At 46.8% G+C, this 11,265-nt stretch overlaps 1 long non-coding RNA gene across 1 annotated transcript; it reads left to right on the plus strand.

Annotated features, from left to right (window-relative positions):
* Positions 1-3,373: 3,373 nt before the first annotated feature.
* On the plus strand, positions 3,374-7,258 carry LOC115068581. Its single transcript, XR_003847923.1, has 2 exons — positions 3,374-5,820; positions 7,058-7,258. It is a non-coding gene; the product is annotated as an uncharacterized LOC115068581 (long non-coding RNA).
* Positions 7,259-11,265: the final 4,007 nt, after the last annotated feature.

Consider the following 11,265-nt stretch of genomic DNA (forward strand, 5'->3'; position numbering starts at 1 on the left):
CATTTAAAGCATTTTGAGTTGGACTGAGTTGCAACTGCAAGGGCTTGGGCAAGGGAGGAGGCTTGGTACTTGGCAGTCCCAATGTCATGGGTGGCTACAATCCACTTGTCATAATGTTCATTCTTTAGTCCCTGGCATGCTTGTCTGTGCTCAGGGGTCATCCCTTCCCAGACAAGGCTGTTTAAAAGCATTGCTTTGGCTGCAGGATCTGTTATTTTTCTATCCAAGCTTGCTTGCACTCTTAGTATAAAATTTGGGAGAGCCTCAGTTGGCTTCTGCTTTAAAAAGGTTAATGAAGAGGTCTCTCCAGGCCCAGTGGACAAACAATGTTGTTAAGTGGTCCCAAGCTTGCAGGGCACATAGGCGAACCTATTCTATACAACCAGCTGGAATTGCAGCTTGCTGAATTCCTGTGGAGAAATTACCCTGGCCAAAAAGCTGGTCATAATTCCAATCTATAAATCCAGGTGCCTGATCCTGCCCTGGTTGAGGTCGTAGCTGCTGATTATGAGTTTCATTCCTTTTAGTTTGAATTAGGCATTCATCTCTAAATAAGGCTTCCCATTGTACAAATAATGGACTGGGGAGGGTAGATCTACAAATGTCTCTCCAATCCTGGGGAAGCAGGTTAGTATTAAATGTTTGTAATGTAAATTTAGTCCAAGGAGCATGAATGCCATCTTCATGCACAGCCTGGCACAATTCTTTAAGTTTGGCAGCTGGGAGTGGGTACCAGGCTAGGGAGCATTGTCTGGTTATTTGCAAGTTGACAGGAAAAGCCTCTACCGGTGGGTTTTGGGGGTCCTGAGACCGCTGAGGCTGGAAATTTTGAGGCTGGCAGCTTTCACTGTCTCTAAGGTTACACAGCTGCTCTGTGGCTGTAAGGCGTGTCTCCACAGGTGGGGAAGGCAGCCGAGGTGGAGGGGGAGGGGATTTTACCTGAGAATCTTTGGTAGCTTTTGAAATTTGGGCTTTAGTATCTGGGCTTGTTAGACCAGCAAGAGAGGGGTGAGGATTAATTTTGCTGATGGGTGGTTTCTGTCTGACTTCTGTTGAATCTGTTACTGGGCAGTCTGCAGGGTTTTTTTTTTTTTAATCACTTAAAACCTCTCTTTTATTATTCTCTGGTGTTTGTAAGCTTTCTTCAATTTTAGGTGGGTTTTTTAAGCATTGCTGGATGGCTGCCATTATTGGGAAGAAAGAGAGAGGAAAATTATGCTTTTCTTGGCTTTCTTTCTTATATGCTAAATGTGAAAGAAAGTTCCACACCTCAGGATCATATATGTCTGCTGATAAGATCCAGGGTGCAAATTGATACACCTCATTCCAAAATTTTAAGCTTTCTTCTTTTGAAATTTTAAGTTCTCTAGATTTGAGCAGGGTTTTAAGAGAATGAATTTGGTGCTTTTTTTGGCGTGATGCAGAATTTCCCATTGTAAAGGGAATATGTTTTTACAGCAGTTAGACACTAGAGGGCTGAAGCGCCTTGGCAAGTGATAAGCCTCTAGGTTTGCAGAAAAAAAAGTTGTAGTTTTAAATCTTTTGTCTGGAAGCCGCTTTTGAGCTGTAGGTGCTCGGCAGGGGTTAGTTAATTTAAATTTTCACTGAACTGGTTTTAGCTGTGGCTTGAATGCCTGAGGGCAGGCTGACAGAGCTGACTAGAGTGGTCTGCCTGACTCTAAAGCTTAGAACTTTAGGGATTTTCTAGCAGTGTTCAGATAGAAAAGTGGGGTGAAGTGATGGTTCCCAAGGGGACGTGCCTGAAATTAAAATTTCAGGGGATCCCAGTGGTTCCCAGTCACAAGACCTTCCTGCAAATTTGAGGGGCTGGCGGCCGCCCTGTGGCTTTTAACTGGCTGATGCGTTACCAGGTTTTGATATTAAAGAGATGTCTAGATAGAGGTCTTTTGTCCACACCTGTACAGGCAGTCGGGGTCCGTTAGGGGATCAGAGAGACCTTCAGCTAACTCCAGGGGGTAGCCCTGGCCAGGAAGCGTCAGTTGTCTCTTTGTTCCTAGCGGTCCCATGCGAGAACTTCAGACTGGAAAGAAAAGGAGGAAATTTAGAAGAGATTTTTGTTACTCTCCTGAGGGGGAGGGATACTCACGAATCCAGCGTTTCCGTGGGCACCAGCTCCTAGCTGGCACGAGGTTCAGAGGCCCCACGTTGGGCACCAGGTATGGTGAGCACGCTGGGCTCTCCAGGTCCCTGCGCACACTCCCGGAATGGCACGTCGGGTCCGCGGGCTTCTCCGCCATGCGCCTGGAGGATGGCGGGTCTGGCCCCACGGGCTTCTCCGTGTCTCTGTGGGTCTCTGCTGCTGGAGTGTTGTCCAGCCGGGTCCCGCCCTTATTTCACCCGTGTACTTTCCTCAATATGCGAGTTCCACCGGACGTTGGACCACGCGGGAAAGTACGGGGCGGCTGAAGCTGGGATCTGTGAGTCGGTAATGGAGGAATGCTGCCCCCCGCGGAGACTAGATTGCAGGCAGGAGACACAGACTCAGTCTACAGCTCTTTATTCCAAGTCTCAGTGACCCAGTGATCCTGCTCTAGTTCCAGCTCCACTTCTAGCCCCTAATATTGAGAGAAGACTAGGATATTTATACCATGGGGGTAGTGGTAAAAGCTTTGGCTGTTAGATACTTTGTGAGGCATTCTATTTGCATATGGAAGTGGGTTTCTGCCAGACTACTGACTACCTGAAAAATCACACAGGAAGGCATGGTATTCCTGGAGCCAGAGGCCATGTTTATGTTTAGAGCATTTGTGGCGGGCACTTCAAAAGGAGTCAGGAAGGATGCCAGGTACTCTGCTGAAAGGAGTCATCTGCATATGAAACCGAGCCCGTGGGCCACCTGGACATGGAGAGACTACGACTTCACAGCAGGGGTCCCCAACATCTCTCTCTCTCTCTCTCTCTCTCTCTCTCTCTCTCTCTCTCTCTCTCCCTCTCTCCCTCTCCTCTCTCTCCCTCTCAGGGTTTCCCTGTATCCCTAGTTGGTTTGGAACTCACTGTGCCTAGGCTAGCTTCAATTACAGAGATCTGCCTGCCTCTGCCTCCCAAGTGAAGTGCTGGGATTAAAGGCCAGAGTTTTTTTAACACCTGGTTTTATTCTTTATGTGTGTGCATGCACATGTGTGCTATATGTGTATGTGGAGGCCAGAGTCTCCCTCTCAGGGTTTCCCTGTATCCCTAGTTGGTTTGGAACTCACTGTGCCTAGGCTAGCTTCAATTACAGAGATCTGCCTGCCTCTGCCTCCCAAGTGAAGTGCTGGGATTAAAGGCCAGAGTTTTTTTAACACCTGGTTTTATTCTTTATGTGTGTGCATGCACATGTGTGCTATATGTGTATGTGGAGGCCAGAGGACAATTTGCATGAGTTGATTCTTTCTTTCCACTATTTGATTCCCAGGGATCAAACTCAGGTTCTCAGACTTGGTAGCAAGTGCCTTAATTCACTGAGCCATCTTGCCAGCCCACCACTCAGTTTTTCCAGTGGTTCTTGATGTCCTTATGCTTTTATGAAAGTACTTTAACTACTGAGTCATCTCCCCAGCTCTTAAATCTTCTTTAAGCATGAAAACTTGATTCAAGTAACGTGGGTGTTCTGGGTAAGCAAACAAGCATAATAAAACACAATTAATGAAAGGACATAATCCAATTCTTTTTGTAGTTTTATTTAAAAACCAAGGTCAGCATTATTTTTATTAGGAAAATACACTAAGGAAAATTCCAAACATCTCAGACAATTAAAAAATTATCTTAGGGGCTGGGGAGAGCACACACTGCTCTTGCAGAGAACCAAAGCTTGGTTCCCAGCACCCAGGTTGGACAGCTCACAACCATCTGTAAGTACAGCTTCAGGGGATTCCATACTTTCTCCTAGACCCTGTGGACACCTGAACTCATGCACACACACTAAAAAATATTTTTAAAAATTTAAAATCTAAGTATAAAAGGATCAAGAAGGGTGTTATAGCCTGGTATAGACACACACCTTTAACCCCAGCACTCAAGAGGCAGAGGCAGATAGATCTCTGTGAGCTCAAGACCAGCCTAGTCTGCATAGCAAGTTACAGACCAGCTGAGGCTACAGAGAGACCCTGCCTCAAACAAACAAACAAGCAAACAAACAAAAGTATGTTATTATTACTGCGTGTGTGCATGATGCGTGTATATAGGTGCACATGCACAGATGTGGAGGTCAAAGGACAACTTGTGAAGTCTGTCCTCCTTGCACCTTTAGATAGGCTCTGGGAATTGAACTTGTCTCCAGACTTGCAAGGCAAGCACTTTTACTGCTGAGCCATCTCACTGCTCCCTTCCCCCTTTTAAAAGTGATAGATTTTATATTTAGAGGAATTAATGGAGATGACTTTAAAGAGGCCAAAGGATTTAATTAATTTTGACAATTAAATGTTTTACAGTGCCATTTGTTTATTTAGTCATCAATCCAGAGAATTTAAGATCATAAGCACAATTAAAATTTTGGACAATAAGCAAATTTTTACAAATAATTTAAACATTTGACCATTAAAATGGATTGTTACAATCATTATGTACTTTAGCAGGAATGTCCCAAGTAGGAAGAATTTGAATTCTTTCTGACAAATGACTGGCTTTCTGAAAAGGTAAGGTTTACAGAATGCTGCTCTCTGAGCATAACAGCCATGGCCATCTTCATCAGTCAGCTGTGACTGTTCTCCAGAGACCCTGTAGATTGTGCCTACTGATAGTCCCTTTTAGAAGGGAGGGGAGTGAGAGATGACCGACCCTCACTTGCAATCTCAGCCCCTTCCTCCTCATGAGCATCTGGCCCTGCAAACATTATATAGTTCTGTCCTAATTCCACGTGGCCTGGTGGTCTCAGGAGGTGCTAGAGCTTGTAGAGGGTGGAAGGCTAACTGAAGGGAAGACTCCATTTGTGCAGCTATGGGGGACATCATCATCCATGCTGGCAGGATGCTTTTCAGTGGTGTGACTGCTTTGGGGTCAGCCTCTGAAAGTAGTAGATTTGGAAGAGGACTGTCAGGAGCTTTGACAGAAGCTGCAAGGCCCCTGCTTCCGGGGACAGGTCCCATACTCCTGTAAAGTGACCCCTTGCCTATGCTTTGTAAGTCAGCCCAATAAACTCATTGTTTTACCAAATTGGGCTTTGTTGGAATCATTACTTGGGTCTGCCATTGAAACCCTATCTGGGCCGCAGGTGTTTAAGTCTCCCCAGGAAAAGTTCATGCAACGCTAGGCTCTGGAACAGGGACACAACAGAACCAAAGATGTGTTTGGAAGGCAGCTATCCTCACCAATATACCATCAAGTTTGGGAAGAGCAATTACATTGTTCCTAGTAGGGGTGATGAGACATACAAGAGAAGCTAGGCTGTCTGAGGGTGGACCATCTGCAGGGGAGTCTCTGTGAGGCCGTCATTCTCCATGCTTTATGGAATGGTGGATGGCTGCGTACTGTGATAGCCGTTGCATTGCCCCCACCATAGATGACAAGACAAGCAACCAAGACTAAGTCATTTGCCCAGAGGGGAAGTTTTAGTGAGAAGTCCATGGGGGAATGCCAGTAGGGCTGTGTTCCTCTAAGTCTAACAGGGTGGCATGCCTCTTTGATGAATTTGGTCTACCAAGACAGTCCAGGGGCATCCTGAGAATGGATGAAGGACTGAAGAGTCCTCCAACTGCAGCCTCTGAAAGTAGCAGATTTGGAAGAGGACTGTCAGGAGCTTTGGCAGAAGCTGCAAGGCCCCTGCTGTGGGAGACAGGACCTGCAACTGAGGCTCGGCTGTCTGCCCAGAAAGAACTTGCCCATGTAAGGGACAAATTTCAAGGAAAAAAAGACTTGTGGGTGCTATCTTCTGCATGTGACTTTGATTTGATGGGTAAATTGGATAAATGAGAAGATGAGATGAAAGCCCTGGTTTGCCATTTCTTACAGCTGGGGAGTCAAAAGGGAAAGAGTAAAAATTAGATCTGTGCTAAAGAGCTCTTTCTGGGGTCCAAAAACTTGGAACCCACAGGAAAACTTGGACAGTGAAGAGGGGAAAAAAAATGAGGCAGAGGTGCTAGTGAAGGAGCTGAGCATGAGAGAGGTGGTGTGTGGTGCCCAGCTAGGACTGCGCTCACCCAAGAGGTAAAAAGGAAGTTAACTTGGGAACTGGTAAGGGACTTGAATAGCTTTGATGAACATCATGGCAGAACATAATTTTTACAAGGTAGGAGAGACTCTGGAAGACCGAGTGACATGAACAAGCTTGTAAACTAGGTTTGCAAGGTGCTAAAACAATCAATAAGGAATAAGAAAAAGAAAAAGCAGGAAAGTGGGCCTGTCCAGACCTCTTTAAAACAGGGTCTCACATGTAGCCCCAGTCCACCTTGGTACAGAGCCAGGGTCTGGCCAGACATGGTGGCACACTCAGGAGGCTAAGGCATGCAGATTGCCATGAGTTTGGCGCTAGCTTGAGCTACACAGTGAGTTCCAGCTCAGCCTGGACTATAGAGTGAGACTCTGTCTTAAAAAAAGAAAAAAATAAAAGAAGTCAGGCATGGTGGCCTATGGCTTTAGTCCCACCACTTAGAAGGCAGAGGCAGGGGGATCTCTGTGAGATCGAGGCCAGCCTGGTCTCCATAGGGGTTCCAGGCCAGCTGGGGCTATAGGGACACCCTGTCTCAAAACACAAAAAACAAAACACAACAAAACCTGGGCCTGGCCTTATTAGCTATGCTGACCTCGAACTTAGAACCTCTCTCATTTCTTCCCCCACTTCCTGCTTATTACAACTTTGACCCTTTTAATTTAGAAATTCTAGATTTGTCTTTGTTGCTCCCAGAGGTGACTTCTAGGAAGTGTACCTGAGTAAAGACACCAAAAGTACAAAGTGACTAGATAGGAGCCTAGGCATCAGACAGCAGGAAATAGGAGGATGACAATGGATAAAGATCGATTCATCAAAGAAATCGTGGATAAGTTTGAGGGTGTTTTGTTTGTTTGTTTCCTTGTTTTGTTTTACATTTGTTCTCACATAGATTTTGCCACGTTTGGTTTCTAGAGCCCCCTGGAGGCTTTGTCCACTGGGACTGAGCTCAGAAACCGAAGCAGCTGCGGACATCTTAACTGTGGGCAAGAGGCGCTAATTACCAGGGAACCTTCAACAGCAGCAGCAGGGGACAAATTCTAGTGTGGACAAACCCAGAACCAACATGTGAACATACTCGAGCTATTAAATGCCTTTCTCTAAAATCAGAAGACACTATGCAGTCTCCCTGTTTTCAGACAGCAGCTTCTTTTCTTGCACCGCGCTTCCCGCTGTTCTTCCCCGACCCACCATCGCCACTTCCGGTCCCCAAAGCTTGGCGAAGCTCCTCCCCTTCCCTCCGGGCCAACCGCTTCGTCTGCTTGCTGGGTGTAGCCGGGGATTTTTGGCTCCTGCCCCGTGTCCCTGGGAAGCTCGGTCTGACGAGGAAGGCGAAAGAACCAAAGGCCTTGAGCTCTGGATGCCTGCGTTACATGGTGCATGCCTCTGAGATGGTGCTGGTCTGCATTACTGAAATGGGCCCGTGGTGGTTGGGATGGGTAAATTGACATTCCTGGCTATGGTCCCCACCATATCAACCTTAGTGAAATTCCTCAGAGCCTCCCCTCCCAAACTCCAGGACACTTAGGACTTTGTTCAGAAACTTGAGTGTATGCGACAACGTAGGCAAAGGATCTCTCCCCACAGAAAAGAATCTCCGTTTAGACTACCTCCAATTTGAGGGTTGAGGGTTGCAACTCCCTCAACACTTAAATGCTGCCTCTAGGAACTGGGCACTCTACCTGTTAGTAGCCATCATCTGTGTCTATCTCCAGGTCTTCTGAAAACTTGTGCCAGTGGAATTCATACCTGCTCCATCTTTCCTTCAGCTTAGAATAGATGTAAAGCATGTATGCAAGACCTAGAACAATCCTGACATTTAAGAGGTGCCTGATGTATTTTCATTAGAGGGCACAAGTAGTCTAGGTTTTGTCACTGCAAAAGCACAATTCTCATCTCAAAGAGGATAAGAGATAGTTTATTCTGGAGCCAAATATGAGTGGCCATGGCTGCGGAACACAGATTCAGGTTACCCCAAATTCCATGTTCCAGCATGGTAACAGTTGCCTTACATTTTTATAGTAACATAACAAAGAAAAGTCATAAGTCAAGACACTTCAAATACATCAGTGGATACATTCATTAGGCAGGTAATGGGGGGGCAGTTTTCTACAATAGGTCTCATGCTATCTGATGACATTCTTAGCTTTTTGATTGGTAAGACCTGGTGGTCTGCCAAGTTAATATATTTTATTAGTCATAATGTTAATTCAGAGACAGAGGTAGGCAAGGTGTGGCTGCTTATAGGGTTAAAGATGTCCCCAGATAATTTGTGAATAGGCTCCAGATCTGCAACATATCAGATTTTCTACAATCTCCAGAGTGCTTATCAGTTGGTGAGCCTTTCAGGAAATGCAGTCCAAGATGCAGGAGTTCTTTCTGAGAACTTTTTTTCATAGTTTCTTCAGCGATGAGTGTGCTTCTTAAGTATTCATAGACTTCAAGCCAGCCCTCAACTTCTAGGTGAAGGAGGAACACCAGGTGTTATGGGGGCGCAGGGATCTCGGAGCGCCAGCTGCTGGGCGTGGCGCAGGTCTCCTGCGGGCACCTGGGGTGCAGCGGGTCCGCACCGCTTTGCTGTTTGGGTCCCTGGCTCTCCGCGTTGCTGGCAGGTCCCTGCTTCTCGCGTCGCTGAGGCTCTCTGCTACCGGGGCTGGCCCGGTCCGGTTCCGTTCCAATCCACCATGCACTTCCTCGAGATACGAGATCTGTCAGCTGCCGGATCGCGTGGGAAGGTGCGGAGACGTCGAAAGCTGGATTTCCGTGAGTCGCGGTTTAGGAAGAGACAGCTCTCTCTGGAGAGGCAGGATCACACACAGAACTCAGCTCAGTCAGTGGTACAGCCCCTTTATTCAGTGACTTAGCTCGGCTCCAAGTCTTAGTGATCCAACTCCGATTATTGAGGGAAAACCAGGATACTTTATACTGTGGGGGTAGTGGTAAAGCCTTAGCTGATAGGTACTTTGTGAGATGCCCTATTTACATATGGAAGTGGGCTCCTGCCAGGCTGTCAGACTGCCTGAAAATCACACAGGAAAAGCTGGCAGTTCCAGAGCCGGAGGCCATGGCTACTTCAAAAGATGAGTCAGGAAGATGCCAGGAAGACACCCTGTTGATAAAAGGAGTCTCTGCATATGAAGCTGAGCCCATAGGCTGTCCGGACATGGAGAGACTGCTACTTTACACAACAGGGGTCCCCAACAAGGTGTTCAGAGGTCCCAGGAAGGAAGATGTCTGAAAGACAGAGTGGAGCTAGAAGGTGAAGTGTTCCATGGAGGAGGAATACCATGAACACATTCTTGATGCTGGTGTGTGTGTGTGTGTGTTTGCACACATCCTTGTGTGCTCAGAGATAAATTTGAGCTCTGGGTAATGCTGGAAGCTCTCTGGAGAGCCTGGACTCTTCCTAGAGGAAGAATGAATAGCACAGCGTTCACACCCCCATGCCAGAGCACCACTCAGGAAAACCAGACATTGAGAAGGGGCAAGCACAGAAGTCTTTGGGGAAAATGTCATGAGTCCCTAGGGTCAGAGACACTAAGCTGGTCTCTGAACTTCTAGCCAAGACTGTGTCCCTCAGGTTTTTAGTTAGTGCTCAGCCCCAACACTTAGCACTCACTCACCATCCTCACATCTGTTCCAACTGTAGTCACACTTTGCCACAACCTTCAGTCTGGCCCAATGTACCCTAGGAAGTGATCTGTATACCTGCCCCTACAACAACACATACCTCTCATGCTTCCTGCTGGCCCTAACAGGCAAGTACTCCTATCTCTGTGCCTGCTGTAGACAGTGCTTCAGCCAGAGGCTCACCAGGGGACACACTGCCCTGGCATCTTTGCCAGGGATACAAACTCAGAGCTTTTAGAACTACCCAGAAGATCACATGAATGACGGGCACCACTCTGGGGAGTACGCACTGAGAAGTGGAAAAAGGCTGTTCTCTTTGTTGTTGTTTTTGTTTTGTAGCCCAGACTAGACTTGAACTCTCTATGTAGCCAAGCATGAACTTGAATTTCCGATCCTCCTGCCTAAGGGCTGGGATTATAAATTTGGGCTGACATTGATCATAAAGGATCTCCATGCTCTCTTGTCCTTCAGAAGCCAAGTGGCCTGGAGGGCCAGGACTGAGGTCTAGACAGTTTAGGCAACTCTGCATCCTTACAGTTTCCAGCCCATCTCCAGCAAACATTTTTTTCCTGTGAAGGGTGACTTCCCAAATATTTTTTGTTTGTTTTCTGAGACAGGATGGCCTTACTATAGAGCTGAGGCAAGCCTTGGCCTCCCGAGCCTTCTACTTCCACTTCTCAAATGCTGAGATAACGGGGAAGAGCCACCACGCCTGGCTCCCTCCCAAGCTTTTCATCTCTTACCTCTGGTATGACCAACTCTGTATTTGCCTGCTTCCCTGGGTGTGGGGAGAAACAGCCACCAGCTTCAGTGTCAGTCTGAAGCCTCAAGGAGGCCTTTGAAAGGAGGCAAAGGGCTGGAAACTATGCTAGAAACCAGCTGAGCGGAAGAGGTGAAGTCCCCTTGATGCAGTGTATGAAATGATGCCACTGACTTTGACTGCCCAAATGACTACATCTCCCCTAGGGCAGTGTACTCTATTTGGAGGCATGTAGGGGGCACAGAACAGGCAGTCAATAAATGTGAGGGAGACTGAAGATACAGATGGTGACTGTCATGTTGAAGCCATCTAGGAATGCATGAATTTTTCTCTGCCAATTAAAGAATTAAAAGGCAGGAAAGAAATGTTACTGGAAATCTTGTGGAGTCCCTGCAGAATCACCATGTGATACTGGGGAAACTGGAGTCCCCTCTTGGGGTTTGTTGTCTCATTAATGAAAAAAAAAAAAAAGAATAGACTTACATGGAACCTTGAGAATAATTTATTAGAATTTAAAAGAAAAAAACCTCAGGGCAGACAAGCTGTGAATCTTGAAGTTGCTCAGAGGAGGTGGAGAATGAAGAAGAGAAGGCTGCATGTGAGTCAGCCGCCTGGCAGCAGGCAGCGGAGGGAGACTTTAGGAAAGGAGTAAGGAAGCCCAAAGTATTAGCGACTGACTAGAAAAGCATGTTTAGGTCTGGCCAGAATTAAAAAAAAAGAAGGAGGGGGAGGG

This window comes from Nannospalax galili, unplaced genomic scaffold, assembly GCF_000622305.1.
Source record: "Nannospalax galili isolate Female #2095 unplaced genomic scaffold, S.galili_v1.0 scaffold788, whole genome shotgun sequence".
In the NCBI taxonomy this organism is placed as follows: domain Eukaryota; kingdom Metazoa; phylum Chordata; class Mammalia; order Rodentia; family Spalacidae; genus Nannospalax; species Nannospalax galili.